The sequence below is a fragment of the Parus major genome, chromosome 1 (genome assembly GCF_001522545.3).
Source record: "Parus major isolate Abel chromosome 1, Parus_major1.1, whole genome shotgun sequence".
NCBI classification, from domain to species: Eukaryota; Metazoa; Chordata; class Aves; order Passeriformes; family Paridae; genus Parus; species Parus major.
Window position 1 is genome coordinate 13,360,527 of NC_031768.1, and position 21,366 is coordinate 13,381,892.

The 21,366-nt window shown below is 41.0% G+C and overlaps 1 long non-coding RNA gene across 1 annotated transcript; it reads left to right on the top strand.

The window, feature by feature from the left end:
- The first annotated feature begins 218 nt into the window (after nt 1-218).
- LOC107207589 lies at nt 219-15,347 on the top strand. Its single transcript, XR_004496128.1, has 3 exons — nt 219-320; nt 10,097-10,204; nt 11,308-15,347. It is a non-coding gene; the product is annotated as an uncharacterized LOC107207589 (long non-coding RNA).
- Nucleotides 15,348-21,366: the final 6,019 nt, after the last annotated feature.

Genomic DNA, 21,366 nt, shown 5'->3' on the forward strand with positions numbered 1-21,366 from the left:
TGAAATGATACACGAGAAGAAATACCCTACTTCATTACAATGCTTGGAGTCTTTCTCTTTTCACAATATAAATGCACCAATTTTCTTTGGCTTTTATAGCTCTGGCAGATAAAGTGTAGAGGGCTGCTTGAAGGATCACCTAGTTTAACCTTTATTAGCACATGAATGCATGAAGCAGTATTAAATAGAAAATAGAAATGCCTGAAGATCATATCAAGTGCTCTGTTTGTATTTACAGGTTGGACTGTAATTTGTGAAGATACTGGATGACAGGTCTTTGTCTGCCTGGCTGTTAAAAAGACAAGGTTGGCATTCAAAAGGTAATAAAGCAAGAAAGATCCTCTCCTTCATTGTTTTGATTGCTTTACTTTTTTTTTCATTAAATATATTTAACAGTTTCTCTCTCTCTTAGAATAAAAAAAAATGTAATTTTTAAGTGTGTCATTTGGCTTTCAAGACATTTTATTCAGTGTCAGAATGTGACAATGCTCATTTGTTTATACCCTTTGACATTATAAATATGGAAGTATGAGATATAAATCTTTTTCTGGAGATGCTGTTGAATTAAAACCCTATTGTAGTACTCCTTAAAATGGAAAGTTTAATTGTGTGTTGAACACTGTGAAATCATGCAGCAAATACACAGATTTTTTTCCATTTGTATCTTGAAATCAACCTGTTGGATTGAATAAGTTCTTTATAGTGAGATTTGAGTGGTGTGAGTAGGTTCTATAGTGAGGGAATTCACATACACAAATTGAAGTTATTTTCTAAAATTCACTGCTAAGCTCCTGCCTTCCTCTTGGAACCCAAAAAGACAGATGTAAAAGAGCAGAAAGGGCTCCCTTATAAGCTAAAGCACATCAGTTTGCAACTCATGCATGATCCAGAGGTGTTGAACAGAAGATTCCTGAGGTAGACGTCAGGAACACATTTTCCATGGGATGTAAGGAAGAATTTTCCTGTTCAAATTCCATTTTCTGCAAATAATTTAGTTCTCTGCTCTTCCTAATTGTGCATAAACAAAAATGAAAGGGTGGCCTATAAATAAACCTTACCAGAAGCTACAAGCAGGTTGGCCAAATGTAGCTTTGCAGAGGCAATCGACATTGCAGAATTTCTGTGCCAAACCAGGTTCAACTGCTTCTAATCCATATTCTGATGCTTGGAATATTCTGCTGCAATTTAATATCCACATTCCCCTGCTCCATCAAAGTCACTATAATCTTTGTCCCTGTTTTTCTTCCTCGTGTTCAGGCTGCAGGGCAGTGAGCTGTGAAGCCTCCTGCTGTTGCTGCTTGCACTGCAAAGCACAGGAGTGCTCTGCATGGGAGTGGGGAGGTGGGCACGGGATTCCCGTGTGGGAAGGAGTAAAGGGGACACACAGAGCAGAACTGGGAGAAGGATGGGGTCTTCTGGACCATCTGAGGGGTCCCTTCTGGGACCATGAGTATTTTTAAAAGGATTACGGTACCTCGTCCTTGCCACATGCTGTAACTTCCCAAGCGTGTGCATCTAATCACAGCTGTCACTTACTCAGGTAGATGGAAAAGATTTGAGATTTTTTTTCCCCCAACATCCAATTTTCCTCACAGAGCCACATAGCTCTGAGTAGAACTTTCTGTTTTGTGTGGAAAAAAAGGGGTCTTCTGCTTTGTTAGAGCCTGTCCTGCTCTCTGAGGGGTGTCAGGGTGGCATGGGCAGGCTGTGTTTTGGGTGGGTTTGTTCTGCATCGTGGCAGGAGGGGAGGCAGGGAGGTGGGTGTGGATACTGGGGCCAGGGAGCTGGTTTTGGATCATTGGTGGCAGGCAGTGCTCAGGCTGACAGGGTCACCTTTGGGGCTTCACATTCAGCATGCTGAGCTCTCTGTCCTCTCAAAATTGCCCAGATGAAAAATGCTCTAGTGGGAACTTGACCTTTTCCTTCCTGGTCACCAGAAATCTGGGGGAAACAATAAACTTTTATCAAAATTGGTATTTTCTTGAGAAAAGGTCACTATTGTTTAAAAAAGAGGATTTTTTTTGTTTGTTTTTACTGGCTGGTTTTGTTGTTTAGCTTTTTCATCAGGGGAGTGTAAAAAAGCTATCCATTTCAAGGAATGCATCAGTTTGCTATAAATCAAAGGGAAGTGGAAATGGGCTGGGCACTCCATGAGAATCATAAGCTTTGGCAGAGGAACAGATTTCTTTGTTTTCATTAAAGTTAGCCAGTTCAGGACTTCCACCTTGTCTTAACAAATCATTAGTGAATGCCCTCCTCTCCCTCTATAATTTTTATATTAAAGAAGAAAGCTCAGCACAGGTTATTTCTGTCTCCTTGGTGGAGGCTGGGAGCCTTAGACAGAGAGGGTCCTGTGTGATCTGGTCCCAGCATACTCATCACCTGAGCTGATTAAGATGGCTTTTCATACAGCATTGAATAATTGGAGAAACTGTCAGAAATTTTATGTTAGTTGACTGCAGAAAGTCTGAATTTTGAAAGTAAAATAAAGCCAGAGCCACTGAGAAGTCATAAAATGTTCAGTATGTTTTCTCTTTCTCTGTTTTGACCTCGTCAGTGTAGAAGGTCTCCAGTAAATCACAGAACTCAAAACATGAGCTTTTGGCGACTAATTCTTAATTACTTAGCACTTACAGCCTGAATTATTGTCTTTCTTGAAAAATCTCACAAATGTCAAGTTTTTAAAAAGAGACTATGTGGTATACATTTGAGGGTGATACCACAGGTTTTGCATGTTAAACAACAAGATAAAACATAATGCAATTTAACTATGGCACAGCAACAGGTCTTCCAAAAATAACTGTGCTACTTGCAAATGAGTCTCACCAACTTGTTCCAAACTAGGCTGGGGCACCAAAGTATTTTAACCAAAGTCTAGAGAAGAAAACAGCCCTTGGATGAGTTAGAAATATACAAGAAAAATATAGGATGATAGGAGACGTGGCTTTTTTTTAAAAAACTTTTTCAGAATATTTCTTTTCTCAAGCTATTAACAACAGTGTGATTAGTTAGATGTGACTTAATCAGAGGTCTTTTCCAACCTTAATGATTGTATGATTCTGGGATCACTTGGTCTTGTCAGAGGCATCTTCCCTGTCACAAATGCCACTTCATAAGCAGTGCCAAGCAGCTGCCGAGCATTGTCATTATTCAAATCTCCATAAAAACCACCTGGTTTTATAAGTGAATATAGAGAATCCTGTAGATGAAAAATGAATTGGAGAGTGACTAAGCAAATTCAAAGTCAAATGGTTCTTTTTGGTGTGGAACCATCTTATGTTGTTAATGTCTCTTATTTAGATAAAACCTCCTATACTTATGGATCAGTGCTGTGTGGTTGTAGGGCTGCAATAGCAATGGTGCTTCCACAGGGATGAGCAGCACAGGCAGCCCAAAGCATTTCATGGAACCAATGTTGCCTATAAATTAAGTGTGCTGCATTATATTTTGACAGGAAATAGCTAATTTGTCACAAGGCATCTGGCTCTTGATTTTATTAATCTTGAGGATGCCTAAACAAAGAAGTATATATATAACATTATGTCAAAAGGATAATTTTTTCTGGAAGGGTACTGCTTACATATGAGACACACTGGTGTTTCATATAACCAGCAGTGGAATAATTGTCAAGGCTGTACATAATCAGAAAGTATCTCAGAAGGGGATAAAAGTCACTGACTTTCCATTGGCTTCTTGAGAAAAAAACCATTATGCATACATATATATATGGTTATTATATTTCTATATATGTGCAGTTCATCCTATCTTTAGTTATTTTTGTGCATTTAATAATATAATTTCATATTCTGTCAAATTCCATCCAAGCAGTTAAGAGACATTAATTGAAATCCATGGTCTCACACCTGTCACTTTGATGAGAGATGGTGGAGCAGAAATGGAAGAAAAACGAAGGGTCTGGCAGTCAGAGAGGAGGGTGTCCCTGGGTAAGCAATGTGCTGAGAGTCTTCCTGTGATCTCTTCCTGGTTCTGCTGGCTCTGAGAGCACTACTGCAGCTTTTGGAGTTTTCCTTGAAGCTTCCCTGTCAGAAGTCACATTACTATATTGCATTATGAGGAGGCTTTCATTGTCAAAGAGACCAGCCTGGATAAGGGTACTCCAAAGGCTCAGAAAACAAAGTGCACAAGAAGAAGTATCCTTTCTATTTAAAATATAATGAAGGATATTTCATAGATTTCATAGAACCATAGAAAGGCTTGGGTTGGAAGGGACTTTAAAGATCATCTAGTTCCCACCCCCAGTGACTTCTGCAAGTGCAGGGATGTTGGGATTGTTTCCCTGAGCCAAACAGGCAGTCATGAATCTCAGGAGAGCACCAGCAATTTCCCCCTGAATCCAGGAATAGGCTCCAGACCCCACATTTTCTTTCCCAAGATTTTCAGTCCAAGCCTGTGGTTCTTGGCTGGATGATGATGCCTTCAAGCTCCTGTTGGATCAGTTTTGCTGATGGCACACAGGGAGTTTGGAACTGGTCTTTTAAATCTGTGCCTGTGTTGCTGGGGCACTGACTGCAGGTATGAACCAGCCCAGGGCACTGGCACTGACACTGGAAAGGGCTCAGAGCTGTTTAACAAGTCTGAGCTCTTCCAGCAGAGGTTGTGGCACCCAGCTGAGAGAGAGGGAGCTCCCTGCTGAGACAGCAGCTCCTTAAACTTGCACATTACTTTGCAGATGAACATCTGGCCAGCTTGAACCATGTTCCAAAGTTCCCCTTGTCCTCCTGGAAGCAACCTGAAGCTACAGGTGTGAGGGGTCCAGCCACGGCACCGTGGTCTTAAGCCAGGTTTGATGAGCTTGTCACAGCAGTGAGGCAGGCTGGGAGTCTTGCCAGGCTGGCTTCTCATCCCAGACCTCAGGCTTAGGCCTGAATGGAAGGATAGATGTGTCATGGAAAGCCAGGCCTGTCTGTGTTTGAAAGGTGATGCTGCAACCCAGCTGGTGTAAGACACTGAACTGTGAGCAGGCACTATGACCACCCAGCATCTTGTATCCAGCTGATGAAGTGATGGAGTCACTTGGAATCAGTATAACATCCTTTTTTTGTTTGATAGGTTTGAGAAAACTCCTTCTAAAAATACACACAGCACACTCACATAAACCTCCTCCCCCTGCCAAGACCTATCCATGGTCTCTGTAGCCAGTATATATAGCAGATGACTCCAGAGACCCTATAGCTGTTCCAAACTTCTGTCTACACCTAAAGATGTAGTTGGGCCAACAGATTATAAATTCATTATCAAAACAAACAAACCAACCAACCAACCAACCAATCAACCAACCATTATGTAATTTATCACTGTATTCAATTATTCTAGTATATTATTTATTAATAATAATAAATAAACATATATCTATAAAACAGATTATATAAATGAATACTATACGGCTGGGCTATAGTATACTATACTAACGTTAGCTGGGCTAACGTTACAAGAGTAATGCTTGTCAGTCAGCCAAAACCACTTTCAGGTGTGGATAGCAGGTATGATGTTTGCAGAGCAGATGCTACTTATGTTGAGTGAAGCTGTCTCCAAGTGCCTCTACAGTACAGACCAGCACAATCATCTGATTCAGTTGGGATTAGGACTGTGTAATTTAGTACTGCAGAGAGATGAAAAGATTTTTAAGAGGATGATGCCTATTAGTGGAAGGGATAAATTGGAAGTGCTGCTAAAAAGCTTTGGGTTTTGCTTTCAGATACAGAGAAACGATGCTATAGAGAGAATTCACCTCTTCTCTCTGAATAGTAGAGAACTGGCCACCTAACAGAGAAAATTAAACAGAATACTCTGGTCATTTAGTTACTGTTTTTTCAGCTGAGGTTGTCTGGTTATCCAGAGATCACATGCATATTCCTTTTGTTTGTAAAAGCTTTCCTTAAATAATGCAGACAGATAATCTAGCCTCACTCCAGGATACAAAAATGTTCATAATTGTTTTTCTATGTTTCATAACTTTGCTAAAATTTAAGAGTTTATATTTAAAACTTTCTTTACCAAAACATGCACGATTTCTATTCTCTGAAACAATTTGCCTGTTTGCAAGAAAGAGGGGACAGCCTTGCTCAGATAGAGCTTTAGGGTAGGGCTGGAAAGCTGGGTAAGGAGCAGGGCAGGTGTCAGGATCTGTCCCTTACTCTGTTAAAATACTCCTGCAAGACTGAAGTTTCTGCTGACTGATTTCATTCTCTGTGCAGAATGCTCGTGTGTGTGTGTGTGTGTGTGTGTGTGTGTTGTGTGTGTGTGTGTGTGTGTGTGTGTCTGTGGTGGAGGGGGACATGGGAATGGGTAAGGGAGGGCTGGGGATGAGGAAGGGGGAGGCAGGACAGAACCCTGTGGGATGAGGCTCAGGTAGGACTGAAGCATCGGGAGTCACAAGGTGTCAGGAGGGTTGAACCTGGCCTGAGGAATAGCATAGCTCAGGGTGCAGGGGCAAAAATTCCCTTACTGCCATGGTGGAGTGTAGTTCCTTTTGCTAAGGAACCAGAGTGGCCATTTGCCATTGCTTTGTGACACCTATGCAGAGGATTATTCCTGCCTCAGGCTCGCCTCAGGGCTGCAAGCATGAAACCTGGGAACTTCCTAGCCCCTTCTTCCCTTGTCCTAAGGGTTTTCTAACAGCACCAGAAGGAGGCATGGAACTAGAAAAAAAATCGGTTTTCAACTTGTCTGTGCAAAACTGACCTTAGAATCCTGAATGGCAACGAGTGCAGGGTACATGGGCTGGGGGCCCTGTCACAGCTGGGGGAGAAACTGTCACCTCCAGGACCTCTGCATTATTTGCTGCGGGAACTGGGAATCTGTGCAGTGAATAAGATGGAATGAGAGGAAGTCTTCTGGGATGGGCTGTTAAATATTGCCCTGGAGAGCTTTCTTTTCTTCCTGACATGCAGGAATTCCACTGGGATTTAAATCACATCGCTTCACTGACATTTCTCACAGGTGATGCCTGTGTGTTCTTCAATTTCTGGATTTCTTATCTGAGCCCTTCAGTCTGACTTGTTGAAATGAAATGAGGAATGCTTGGAGTTTCCAATGGAGACCAAGAAACTGCATTGCTGTGGAGAAATGTAGTGCACTAAAATGTCTGGTTCCCTAAGAAAGTCAAACTATAAACTTTTAAAGTGAGTTAGCCCTGTTGACATTAATATCTCTGTGCCTCAAACCTCTATTTGTAAAATGGATTTAAGGAAGTTTCCTCATCTCACAGGACATTTGGGAGAGCAAAGTCATTGTTCTTGAGAAAATGCTTATATGCTGAGAAATGGTAGGGAGGTGGATAAAATGTTTTACAATGGAATTTGAGTAACTTGTAACAAGGGTGGCATTGTGGAGAACTGAAATGGAAACAATACAGGGACTTAACAATTTATGTTGTCATTCCCCCAGCAGTGAATATCAGGTGAGCAGTGCTGCCTTGTCTATTCTGCATAAAAAGGGCAGGAGTGTGGTAGAGAGGATGGTTTATGCAGTTAAAAGATAACACAACATACATGATGGAACTAAGCCAGGTTTGCCCTGCCTCAGCAGCTCCATACTTGGCACTGCCCCTGGGCTGTGGATGTGCTGTACAGCACAGCACCCACCAAAAGGCACCAAAAGGAAATGCAAGGAGGCTGACAACAAAACATTGTGTAGCAAAGCCAAGTGTCATCGCCCTCGGGTGTTCTCTGCCCTGAAATGCTTCTGCCCAGAGGAGCTCCTGCACTCAGAGCCAGCTCACCCGGGCTGTGGGAGCTCAGGTACCAGTGGAGATGCACACATGCGGCAGGGCTGAGGTGGAGAATTAATTTACAATTCAAATGTGGTTACTGAGGTAGATAAATTTAATTATTTAGAGACATTCAAGCCAGATTTCTGAGTGCCACACTCATGTGTATTTGTCAAAAACGATCATTTGCTTCATTTACTCTGCAATGATTTTCATATTTTGAATTGTCACCTTAGCTCTTAAAGTTGTGATGTATGGCTGGCACTGGAATATCTGAGGAACTCCAGACAAAGAGTAAATGCTTGGGAACGTGGCCGAGGCTGTTCTTGCTCCAGTATGACAACGAGCAGGCTGCATTGCTTAGTGCTTGCTAATACACACCACCATCTGCCAGGTGTACACGGGGAGAAAGCCAGATTACCATCGTGCCTAGGTGCAGAACTGTGTGGAGGAGGCCAGGAGCAAAAGCCATACATTACAATAAATGAAGCCTCAGCAGATGAATTCCCTGTGAGGTAGTGTGAAAATCTCGCTCGCCTGACTTACCCCGCTGATTTCATTGTGGTGAACTTTCATGAGAAAGGCAGGAGGAAGCTCTGTTGGTCTGATGAGAGACACAGAAGGAGCATGCTTAAGATAGAGATGGAAATTACAACCCTTTGGTAGGCAGAAATGGAAAGAAATTGGGAGTAGATGTGCGGCAAGTTTTCCGAGAGCATACATTTAATTTTACTCTTTTCAGATGCAGCATTGTGAGCAGTACACAATTTTCAGCCCAGGCAGATCTGGCACTAGCATATTTTAGAGGCTTTTCAAGTGGAGTGGCACACTGCAGCTTCAGGCCCTCTGTTCCTCATGATTAATGCATCCTGCTCTCTGTGTACAAGGAACTTCGAGCTGCACAGGTACATCACAGGCACATAAATGGGAAGAATTCAGAAAGGATTTTTCTGACAACCCTGGTGGCTGAAAAATACAGAAAATTTTCCTTCTTTTCACCTGACCTCATATCTTTGGTGAACCCTATTTGTCCCAAAATAAGAAACCTGCTCGTTTTGCATTTTGATGGATGATTCTGCTTTACAACATGACATTTTATGACTAATAGAGAGTATTTCTGGAAAGGGTCTTATTGTGAAAATCAAATATATGCTTTTGCATAATAACCAAAAATATTGTGGGACAGTGTCCTTAAAAATAATATTTATTCTATATTTTTATTTTATCAAATTTGTTTTCTACGTGCTGTACATCATTGTGACACATTCTTTTGTTAAAAAACCTCTTGAGGGAAATACTAAGTTTTCTTTCCTTCTATATTATGTGTTTAGATATCTTGACTTTTAAAAGGGAGACAAATCCTCGCTCTGTTTTAGGGCCTAGATATAGATATTTTTCATTATATAGGCCACTCAGGAATGAATGTATATGAACTTGTTCTGTTGTTTAGGTGTACAAAGCACACAGTACATGAAACAGTAAGTCACTCCCTCTGGCTAATCAACATGATTGTATATTATCTGTCTTCCCATCCCAAATGAGACATACAGAGAAGCCTACAAGCCTGATGGCTCCCTATGGATCATCATGGCTCTGCTATCTAGACTGATGTCCAGATGAAGAATCATTAGTTTTTGCACAGGCAAAATGGGCTTGAAGCCCTGGGCCTGTTAGATTTTGGGATGTGTTTTTCAGCATTAGTGTTTCTGACTCAGGCTGACGCAGGGGGCAATGAGCTCCTCGCCATGTCCCAGCAGGCAGGCAGGGAGGCTGGCAGCTGCTGGGAGCTGTGCCTGCAGTGTCCCTGCTGTCCCCTCCTCTGTGTGCTGCACCTGAGCTCACGTGCTGGAAAACACAGGTCTGGGAAGAAGTGGGGCTCCCCTCGGGCAGCTGTGTCACTGCTGGGGGACAGGGCAAGGACAGCCCGGCAGCGCCAGTGGAGAGCATGGGCTGGGCTGCCCATGGGAGCAGGGCTGGGTCTGGTGCTGTGCCCCTGCTACAGACCAAAGTCCCACTAGAGATCAAATAACCTGGGTCAGCACCTGTGAGATGAATGGAAAGGTAGGAAACAGACATCCCCACAAACTCCAGAAACCCTCTGACTTCCTGCCACCCCTTCTGGATTGTCATGGCCCTCATTGGCTCCCTGCCCCTCCTGGTGACACCGTGTGCCCCTGTGCTCCTCCACCACCATGATCAACTAAATTTCAGGTCTGAAAGGAGACCTACTCACTGATTTGCTCCTGTGCTGACGACATTCAGGATTTGTCTAAACTGCCAAGAAATCCTTGAACTGGTTCCACTAGTGAAGCATTTATCTAACTCTTACGTGACACTATTACTTCCTTGTCTGGCCCCTGTTTGCAGGTGTCTCATCAGACCCATCAGGCGGATGGATGGAAGCACCACTGGTCCAAGAACGTGGCCTCAGTGTGATGATTCAAGCATTTGAGCACTCACTTTATGCGATACATTGTAAGTCTGAGACATTGAAATGATTGAGTAAGTTTGGGCTGCTCATAAATTTTTCAGTGTCGTTTGCAAAGGATGGGGGAGAGGCCAGGCAGGCCTGAGTTGCAGTTAAAGGAAACAGAAAACACCACTATTAATAAGTAGTGGAGAGGTACTAATTTATTTGGTTTTCCTGTACCTCGTTTGCATTAGGTCCAATGAATTCATGAAATTTGAATGAGTTTACAATATTTTTCAGGTAAGACCAGTCCTTGCACAGAGAAAAAAAGAAATGTAGGATGTAGTATTCAATTATTCAAGAATAGGGAGAAAGTACAGAGCAGCTGACTCAAGGCAAATAGACTGAGTGTTGGACAATGCTGTGGTGCTGCCAATCTATCCTTTAATGATTATTTGTTAAGAACAGACAATAGCGAGCTCTCCCTCACTGGCTTCGCTTCATCTGGATGCCATCAATTCAGGAAGGGCTAACAACAGTGGTTTTGGGACAGACATATGTTAGAAAGTGTGTTAGAGGCTACAAGAAGATGGAGAAATGGTGCAGGTATGCAAAGAGTATTGTATTTACCTTTTCCACAACAAAAACAGCATGGATTTGAATGCTGCTGTTGCTATTGATTCTTGTTGACTTCATTGAGAGATACATGCAGTCAGGGACGTGGAGTTTGATTTTATGTGGCTAAACATTTAAGCAAAGCTGTCAGTGGCTTTTCAAGGCAGAAATTCAATTACTGGGATTTTGACATCACTATCTATTTTCTCAGAATTATTTTAAGATCCGGTATGATCCCTCTCTTTTCCCAATATCCTTGTTTTTCTTCACTGTTTCTTCCTTTCTACTGATGGTATCTTTGTATTTTGCTTTCTTTTTCTGATTTTTTCCCATTCCACTTATTTATTTTACTTTTCCCCCCTCTTCTGTTAATCTCTTTTCTCTCCCTGCATGCTTTATATTCTTTCATCTGCCCCTTTTTATCTCCCCCATGCAAGTTCTCTCACTTTTACATTAATAGGCTAGCCACAGGCTGTCAGCAATTTAAGTTGGCTTTTTATGGCAGTAAAGATAAATAAAAATATTCTTGATAACTTTGAATGACTTCTTCTAGTACACTGAGATGGTGAAAGAGGAAGTCTGAGGTGAGCTTCTGAGGAAGACGGTTCTGCAAAGGTAAAGGTTGCAGTGTATTCTGCATTCTGTATTCTGCATTCTGTATTCTGCATTCTGTATTCTGCATTCTGAAAATGTTAAAGAAGGAATTTGAAGGAGCTGGACACACTAAACTTCTAATACAGTGTGTCTCCTTGTCAAGTGCCTCTAGCAACCCAAATATTTAATTGTTCTCAGTTACCAAACTCCTTAACTGTCTGCACTGAAGTCATGAGAAAATTTATAGAACTGCCTCTGTGTAATGTGATTATTAAAAGATCTGACTGCATCTGGAAAAACAACTGCAGATCAAGCTTTTCTTCCTATTCAAAAACTGCTTGCTGAAGGACCTTCCAGCTCTCTGTCATCATTTGGCATTCTCAGTGTTTTTCACGACAGGAACAATGCCTGTTGTGTTAGATGGTCTGTCTGACATCCCTAAGCTTCATGACAGAGGTGAATTGAAAGTTCTCCACACAAGCATTTAATTCTCTGTTCCAAAGAGCAGAAGAAGTTCCATGGACTGTACCCAAAACAGCAGAGACTTCAGGTATGGTGGCAACTTTCTTCAGGTAGGAACTATTAAAATGAGATTCAGAACAAAGATCATAATCCTTTGCCTACCTCTTGTGTGCAAACCAAGTGCAAGCTTACATGTAATAAATACACAGTTGGACTGAATGACCCTAAAATTATTTTCCAGCCTAAAGTATTCCATGATTCTATGATAGAATAGCCAATGGAAGAGATAGGGAACATCAGTGGCAGAAATGGGATGCCTGCAGGAGCGCTTCTTTTCTTTCCCTGAGAAATCTTGATTCTCTTTAGCCAGTTAATTTGGAAAGTGGGAGCTCAAGAAGATCTTTAATTTAGCACTGGCAGTAATTCCCACCGGCAGCCTAATCCCAACGCTCACATCAGATCCAGGTGCTCAGATTAGGAGGTTAGACCCCCCCATGGCATCAGTGGACAGGGAGATATCCTGCAGAGCCTGTAGAAAGTGGGACCTTACCTCATCTTGAAGGAATCTTTGCCCTGAGGACAAGAGGAATTTGGCGGGACTCTTGCCACGTGTAGGTGGTATGAAAACTGAATTACGGGGCAAGGCAACTGCAGTGAAAACACACTCACTGAAGGCTGCATTAATATAATTTTGAATAACGATTATGTGAGAGGAAACCAATTTGCTTTTAGATATCCCACAAACAGAAAAAATATCAGATAAACTATTCATTGTGAATTATTTGCATAGACCGATAGGAACTCATTAAACACTGAAAGACTGATTTGCAAGAAAGAAATGGAGAAAGTATTTAATCTGGTATTTCTTGTCTCATAAGCTTCCAATAATTGTCTATCCAGCAAATTAATTTGTCTCTTTCTTCTTCTGTTATTCTGTACTTCATGGACCCTTCTTACTGAGTGTTTTACAGCAGAGATTTTCTGTGAGCTAAAGAGCTTGAATTTCACAGATATGTATTAAAGTGCATCGGGAAACAGTAGAAGACATCACATTTTCTCCACTTATTGTGGCTGAATTGCTACAAATTTTAAATTACCATACTTAAAAGTATTAGCTACAGATACATAAATCTCTCATTTTTCTGAACACATCCCAGCCTCTACAGGCCAGGAATCCAGCTTTTATGCTAAGTAACATGACAAGCAATGCAAGGTGTCTCTGTTTCTGAATATACAATCTGAGCCAATTTAAAGGGACATAGCTTGGGGCAAGCTAAATTGCAATACCATACTTGAGCTGGAAAACACTGGATTTTTGGAAAAAAGGGGCTGAATCAGTATCTAGGTTGTTGCAAGCAGGTTTTTTTGTGTAACCTCTTCTTGAAACCCTGCTAAACATGGTCCCACAGCCAGCCTAGGCATATTCCCAGTGCATGCCTATTTTTGGAATTAGGATATACAAATTGAATTATATTTGCTGCAAATTAAACTGATTGTGTCTTGTCCCACCTTCAGGGGACCCAAGAAACATTTGATACTTGTTCTTATATATCCTTTTCATACAGAAAAGTGTTACTGTGATTCTCAAATTTATCTCTCCTAGAATAAGCAGACTTTCTTGAAGACAGTGCATTTTTCTGACTCCTCATTCTCATTTAATTCCGTACTCTTTCCAAGGGTCATGCCCACAGTGTTCAGTTGAAGATTCATCTCCTCTAAGGAGAACAGAAAAAAATGTCTTCCATGTCTTCTCTATGTGATTCTTTTAATAAATTGGGTAAGGATTAGATGTGGTGGCTTTGTAGCGTTGCCACAGTTTTTATTCACTGTGAAGCAGTGACCAAGTGCAATCTCTGATGCTCTTCTGCAAAACTGTTGTTTTATCAGTTTTTCCATACTTTGTGTTTGCACCACTGATTTCTCTTTCCCCATGGACTTGGCTTTTCTGAATCTCTTATAGTTGATTTCACATCATTCTTTCTTTCAATGGTCTGTCTGAGTGTTTTTTGACTCTGTTCTCAGCCTTCAGAATTCTGCAGTTCTTCCCAACTCAGGCAGACAGTGTTTTATTAATATATTCCTTTGTGCACTATCCAAGCTGGTAATAGTGAAAACATTGAATGGAGCTGGCCCTGAATAGCCCATGTAGGATCTTCTCCTCGTGTGTCTGCTAAGAGTACCACTGAGTGCACCAAATATGAGCATACACACGCATGCAAATGTAGAGATGGATTTGAAATTTGACCCGATAATTCCTATTGTACCACAATTACCCTGGGATTTGAACACAATTAAATTTCAGAAACACTTTTGTTTTTTCAAAATAGTGCCATTAGACATTGTAATTGTTTTGTTTTCAAAGCACAGACCAAAACTGCTACCACAAAACCCACTGTGATTCTGTAACTGTTGTAAAAAACAATGACATGCCCTCTCCTAACACTAAACACTAAACTCACAGTACATATTTTGTAAAAATTAGTAGCATGCTTGGCTTTTGTTCCCTCTGCAGTATTTTGGATATCCATCATTAGATCACCTTTCTTGTGGTGTATTGAGGAAAGGAGAAAAACGATCATTTTGTCAGAATTGTGGATTATTTTCCTTTGCCAATGGAAGTCATGTTGGCTTAGGCCATAGGGGAATGGACTGAGATCAGCCTTTTGCACAGGAATCTCTTATGTGCATGTCTGTGAGAAAAATGAGGATGAGAAGCAAGGAGAGAGAAGGAGGGTGGCATTGCAGGAGGGCAAGGTGCCAGAGAATCTTCCTCTGAAGGAAGACAGTGATCTTGAAATGTGTGTTGTCTCTTTCAGAAGAGAGGGAACAGTCCTGCTGGAGGTGTGGAAAGCAGAGCCTTTGTGGCACAGAGACTTGGTGGGATAACCCACCGGTCCTTGGGCAGACTGGCAGGACCTGGCTGCCTGCAGAGCTCTGTCACCTCCCTGTTTTGAGGGCATGCCATTTCTCCATTTGTAAGCGGAAGACCTTTTTCCCCTTTCTTTTTCCCCCAGACTTTGTAGCTGAGGGAGGAGCCCAGGAATTAGAAACCCTTTGGTATTTCATTACTGGCACATTGCTGGAAAAATGCAGTCCTTTAGGCAGTGACCCAGTTAAGGGTCCTACTTCTGCAGAAATTTGGTTGCTCCCACCTATGCCTAGTGAGCCATTCCTTGTCTCTCCCACACTCTCTGGAAGGTTCTATCCCTCTCTTTGCAGGTATAAATCAATACAAACAAGAACTGCATATTCCTTGCTAGTCATTGCCTAGTTCCCCAGGCACTGACCGAGTCATTGCCTTCCCATCAGCCTCAACGGGAAGTTGCATAATGCGGCAGACACACAATGGAGAAAGGGATATTTTTAAATGTGTGCTTTATTTTTATTTTTTTTTAACCTGTATAAATAAATACAAAATGACAAAGAGGTTCATGTTTACTAAACATTGCATTTCATTGTATGACATTACACAGTGTGTGTCACAATAGCTTACTTTGTAATTGTGTCCTTTTAGCTGTTGGTGCATAATTCTATCACTCATAGGATAAAATTAGTCCTGAAGCTGCATCCAGCCACCCCTTTAGTGGAACCCCTGAGTACTTACAATTGTAAGAGTGTATTAGGGGAGTGCTTGAGTCGACTGGCCAAAATTGGGGAATTTCATAAGAGAGGTTTGGCATAGCAAAAGGAGAAGGTAAAGGGATGTGTAGGATAGATTCTTGAGGAAAGAAAAAGTAATAAAGGTTGGGAGCATTTTTATTTCTGTTTTTTGTCCCCTTAGTGGTTAACAGAAACATACGGGAATTAACCAAAGTCAGCAGAAACCACAGGCTGATTTAGGAATATGATTTTTTTTCATGCTCACTGAGAGCAGGCAAATGGACAAACCTTGCATGATCAGTTTTTACCTGATGAGCTGGTTCATATTTGAAAAGGGTAAAAATATACTCAACCACTTGATGAAACGCTGATTCTCCAAACCACTTACCATCCTCACCCATTGAAGGTCAACTGCCAAGGTTTTATAGACATTCTCTGGTCATGATTCGCTTGCTTGCTTCTTTAAATTGCACTCTATGTGCTTTTTCACATTCATTCTCTCATTCATTCTCTTCAAAAGGCTTGAATAGAGCTACTTTACCTTCACATTTTGAGCTTATAAAAGTATTTGCTGCAAACAATTTTTCACTTCTGTTTGGCCTGTTTAAAACAAATTGTTTTCACATAGGTTAGAATTTACTATAGATTTTTCCCATTATTCTGTGAAATACATGTACTTTATATGTATTTCAGGAGTGGGGATGACTTGAGATCCATGGCTGGTCACCCGAGTATGGTTTATATTTGGTCAATGGTTGAATGTATATTAATGATAACTATGTCTAAAAAAAGCAGTTACAGATTTGAATGGAGTGTGAAAGCCGCAGATCTGGTGACCTTACAAATAACCCATAAAAAGAAGTTAAAAACCATAGAAATGTTTTTTTGACAATCTTTCCCTGACTTTATTTTTCCTGCATCAGGAGATTTTTGGTAACATTTAGCTAATTATGCATTCAAATCCGTATTTCTCTAGAAGTGCAATGCTTGCTATTGTTTGCATTTGTTACTGCCTTGGTATCTTTTCTCAGCTCACGTCTGGCCTCTCCTCTCCTGAACAGAAGGTTTAGTACATGATTTTATGTGCTTTGAGCTTTTCAGACTTGAAGACTTCTCCTTTCAGAATAAAGGTAAAAAATGTGAACTTTCTTTAAAAAAAGAAAACCCAGTCTTTTCTGCTGAAAATTTCAAATCCAGCAACTCTATTAAGCTCTCCTCCCCTTCCCAATGTTTTATTTCCACTGGGCAACATGGTTTCAACACAGTGGTTGGAGTATACTGAAAATCCATAGCTCCTCCTGGCTTGGGAGTGGAATAGTGAGCACCTTTTAAAAATTTGGTACTGGAAAATGAGTCTCACAAAACTAGCTGCCACTTAACTGAAATTATGGCACTTTTGCTTCCTTTCCAGTTCTCTCCTTCCCGCTGTGGCCACCTTCATTTCCAAATGTACTAACAGAGAATAGAGATGGCAGGTGTGGAAACCTGGGGTGAATAGAAGCGTTCATATTTAAAAATATTTGTTTGTTCTGAACAAAGTCTTTTTCACCAAAAAGGTATCTCAGTATGAGTGTCAGAGAGGCTGTGTGGCATAAAGCCAAAGGCTGAGGGCTACTAAGATTTGGGAAAGCACAAGTGTATGGATGTCTGGACAGCATCCATAGCACATCTACTGCTTAGGGAAGCCACAGAGTACCACAGAGGCCAATTTCTCTTATAAGCTTTTAAAGTACATTAGAAATTGGAATTTCCTCTTTTGCACAGCTGTCTGATGAAGGAGGAACAATGCTTTGCCTTGCCATGGCTCAGGTATGGGTTTCCTGTGCTGGTCTGGGCTCGCCTCTGTGTCTCAGGTCCTTTGTTGCTCAGACTATGTCAGAGGGATCATCTGCCTTGAAAGCAGACTGACAAAATGAAACTCAGCCTTTGGCTTATAGGGGAAGGGGAGAACAGCTGTCTGGAATGTGCTGGGTGGTGCTTTAAATAAATGTTATTAGCTGTAACTCCTGAGAACTCTGTGGAGAGATGCTGATGAACACAAAGTGCACTTCATTAAAGTATTTTTCCCATATTTTTTCCATTTCTCTCCTACCCAGGTTCCACACTTTAAAGCTCTGTTGGTTGTAGTTGTCAATAATTTAAAACTCTTACCTTATTTTTGATCTGGTGCTGGAACAGACCACCTGAAGAGCTCTCCAGGGCTGTGAGTACATTTAGGAGGTTTTCTGTCTGGAGGTTTAAATGGAGTTCTCTACAATAAATCTAGGCATTTCTCATCTGAGTTGATTTTTTTTGTCTCCCTTGACTTTACAGTTTCCAATATATATTTGTCATTTCTACCTGTGAAATATTCTCCATGAATTTATTATTTGCCTCTCACTGATGTTAGCAATCTTATCCATAATTCTGAAGTCACATATCACTGCTTCACATTTCCGCATTCTAAGACAAATTCTTTTAATCTTCTTCTGTAAATTAGATTCTTCAGGTTTGGTATCACCACTGACTGTGAGGCAAGAACTCTTCCTTTGATGGAGAGGTTTGGAAAGTACTGAATGAGCAGTTTAATTGTTATTGTCTCTCTCTCCTCTCCTTATTTCTGCAAATTCCATATAATGAATCTGCTGTATAAACATCCTCACAGATATTAAATATCATATGATATAGTGACATGACAGTGAGCTTTGGATGGTTTTCCTTGCTAGATCTAATAATGTTATGTCGCTTGTATGTATCAGAGGCATGGCAGGTCAGCAAAAAGTTGTTGGTTGTCCTGTGACAGCTGTTGTAACTACCCTTCCAGTAGGATCCAAGATATTGTCAGAAAGGCTCCCAGGAGAGGGGCTAATGAGCAGGAATAATCCTGAAATTATTATGTGGCCACTGCCTCTGGAGCCAACACCAAGATATGCTTGGCAGAACCCCACCTCTCTTGCAAAGAGGGGTACAATATACTGATTGGTAAAGCTGTCAATAGACAGGTTTGGAAGAGCCTGCAATAGTACGCAGAGAAGAAAGAAAAGAGAAATTCAATTGCAGATGGGTGTCCTTGAATCAGAAATTGCCTAAGGAGAGCTGAAATTTCCCACTTCTTGCTCTAGGTTATGTGTCTGAGGGCTCACTTTGTCCAGAGGGAAAATTGATCACATCTTCAAAAGAAAAGAAAAGAAATCCTTCCAACACACAAGAATTTTGTCAGGCAGGTATGGCTATTTCAGAACATTAAAGTCAGCTGCTCTTCTCTAAGTAAGAGCTGCAGTAAAATAATGAGGGTCAATTTGTCATTTTTAAGTAAGTTATGAGCCAGAATCCATGACCAATCTCTTTTTCTGTATGATACTGTTTATGTATCATGTTAAATTCTCCAGCTCTGGGCTCCAGGTTAGATTTTAAATGATATCCTCCTTTTATTCCAAAACAATGAGGTACTGAATCTGTATTTGAAATCATATAATTAGGCAGCTGTGATTTTTTATTTTCCTTGTATGGACAGATCCTGTCTTTTATTAAACAGCCTTAATATATATTACAGCTGCACATATGTTCATATGATTTTTCTCAGTCTCATACTAGCTTAGACCTCCCTTCCCTTTACAACTCAGAGGTTTTTATATAATTTCTTTCTCATCCTCCTGACACAATAGAACCTGAGTTTTATTGACAGCTCTGCATTTCTGCAGCCAATTTCTTTGTTCCTAATCTCCTTACCAAACTTCTCCGTTGCTCCTCCCCTTCTGATCCACTACTAATCTCAGTACAGATAAACTATTCTTCATGCCAGCTTTCAACTGCATTTCTTGGTTGGCTTTTCCTCCTCTTTATAAGGAGCCAACTTGTGTTGGGCGTATAAGAAATACATAATTGGTATGGGGGTGTATGCACTATATATATATTAGTGGGGCATCTCATTTTCCTGAATATAGCTGACAAATAAAAAATCATTTTTTACTTGTAGCATCAGGGAACAGATTGCTTATTATGAAATATAATCAGTATGTGAAGGCATATTTTTTACAAATTGTGTTTTCTGGCATCAGTTTGTTTGTATACATTTAAAATTTTGTTTCCAGCAAACTTCACCTGTGCAAATTGGTAAGAAGATAAATGTCAGTTTTGCTCAAAAGTATGCCTCCTCACAGAACAGAGTATATTTCAGCAGATTCCATGTAGCCAAAAAGAATCAGAATGGAATATTCTGTATTCATATATAACATATGCTATGTATAGTCTGGACACCCAGCTAAGGCCTTTAACATGATCCTTACATTTCCCATATGGATAAATTTTCAAGTGGACTTTTTTTCTCTGCTTATGGACTGTTGGATGTCTTATTCCCTGGTTCTTTCTAGCTAGTGCTTGGCATATATTTGAGTTATATTCTGCCAGTAAACCGAAGTCAGCAAAATATCCTGTCCTTCTCAGTGAGTTCTATATTACCATCAACCTTTACAAGTTTAAGCGATATTCACAGAATTAATGTAAACATAAGCAGACTTCACTGTTTTGGGTCCACAATTCTGCCTAGTTTCTGTGTGCAAATTAGTTGTATAAATAAGGAAATGTGATATTTGGGAGTGAAAATATCCTGACTTGTATGCAGCAGTGTGAGAATTGCATATGGAATTCAGACATACTGCTCACGAATATTTTTTGGGCTGAACTGCATTCCTTGATAAGCTAAAAATCAGATTTAACATGCCTTTGTTTCCAAGGTATATGAACTTTCAGAATGAACGTGCTGATTACACATTTGGAAAGCCTGAATTTTGTAAATTAGATCAGTGGAGATTTGCATGAAGGAGCTCTTGCTAACACAAATGAGGAACACCAGCCTGGTATGGGAGGTTTTGCTCTTTGAGTTCCTGTGTGATGCTTAGACATAGCCTCTCTTATATTACACTACCAACTAGAAAAATTGGTATTGTTTGAGTTTCAGTTTCAGACAAAATTTTTGGCAACAGTGCTTCTGGATTCTGAATTTAAGGCAATGAGAAAATGACTGAAAGGGACAAAGCCAGGAGCCATAACAGGTGACAGGAATCACCTTTAAATTGCAGACTCATTAAACTAAAGTGGCTGAAAACCCCTGATAACCAAAAACCTCAAACCCCTTCTATTTGTTGCAGTGAGTTGGGACTGGATCTGGCTCACCTGCCTTTTACAGTAAAGTGATGCATATCTCATTTCTGCTGTCAGGTGTGACAGAGCACCTGTAGCCCTCATCACCTGGTGGGGTGGTTTGCTTCTGCTTTAAGGCAGTTGGTCCAAATGGGCCTGAGGGATGCTGCTCCCCTTCTCCAAAACAATAGGAAAGAAGTGTAAATGGGTTATCTGCTTGGGCATGGGAAGAAGATTGAGCACAGTCATAAGAAGATCCTGGAACAGCAGCTGTAGTTCTGCTGGTGGGAGAGAGGTGGGTGTCTCAATGATGATTTAGCTTCTAAGTTTGTGGATGCTAAGGTCTTGGTAAGAAAATTTTTAATAGTAATAGTTCTGTTCAATTGCAATACTTCTGTTCAACAATAATACTTCGGGCCTACCTACCTACCAGATATCAGAAGGTCTAGCTCTTGTTTGAGGAAATAACCTGTAGTTTTTGATCAAATCAGTTTCAGATTTTTGCCTTAGCTGTTGGTTTGCCTGCCAAGGCTGGGGCTTTGCTGCTGGGTTATATAAAACAGCCTCCAAAAACACTTAGATCCCAGTAATATGGAAATGAAAAGATGTGGTTTTCCTTGTGCTTGCTGCTGAGCAGTGTGCAGCCTGGAACAAGAGGGGCTCCTGGAGAAGCAGCATACCCATCACCTTGGGGACATCACTGGCTCTGTGCTGGGCAGGTGGCCCTGAACTACTCCAACACCCCTCTCTGCGGGGACCTGGAGAGCATGCTCATCCTTATTATTTGGGCTAGGCCAGGAAAATGGGTTTGTTGCACTGGTGATTGCATGGGATTTCT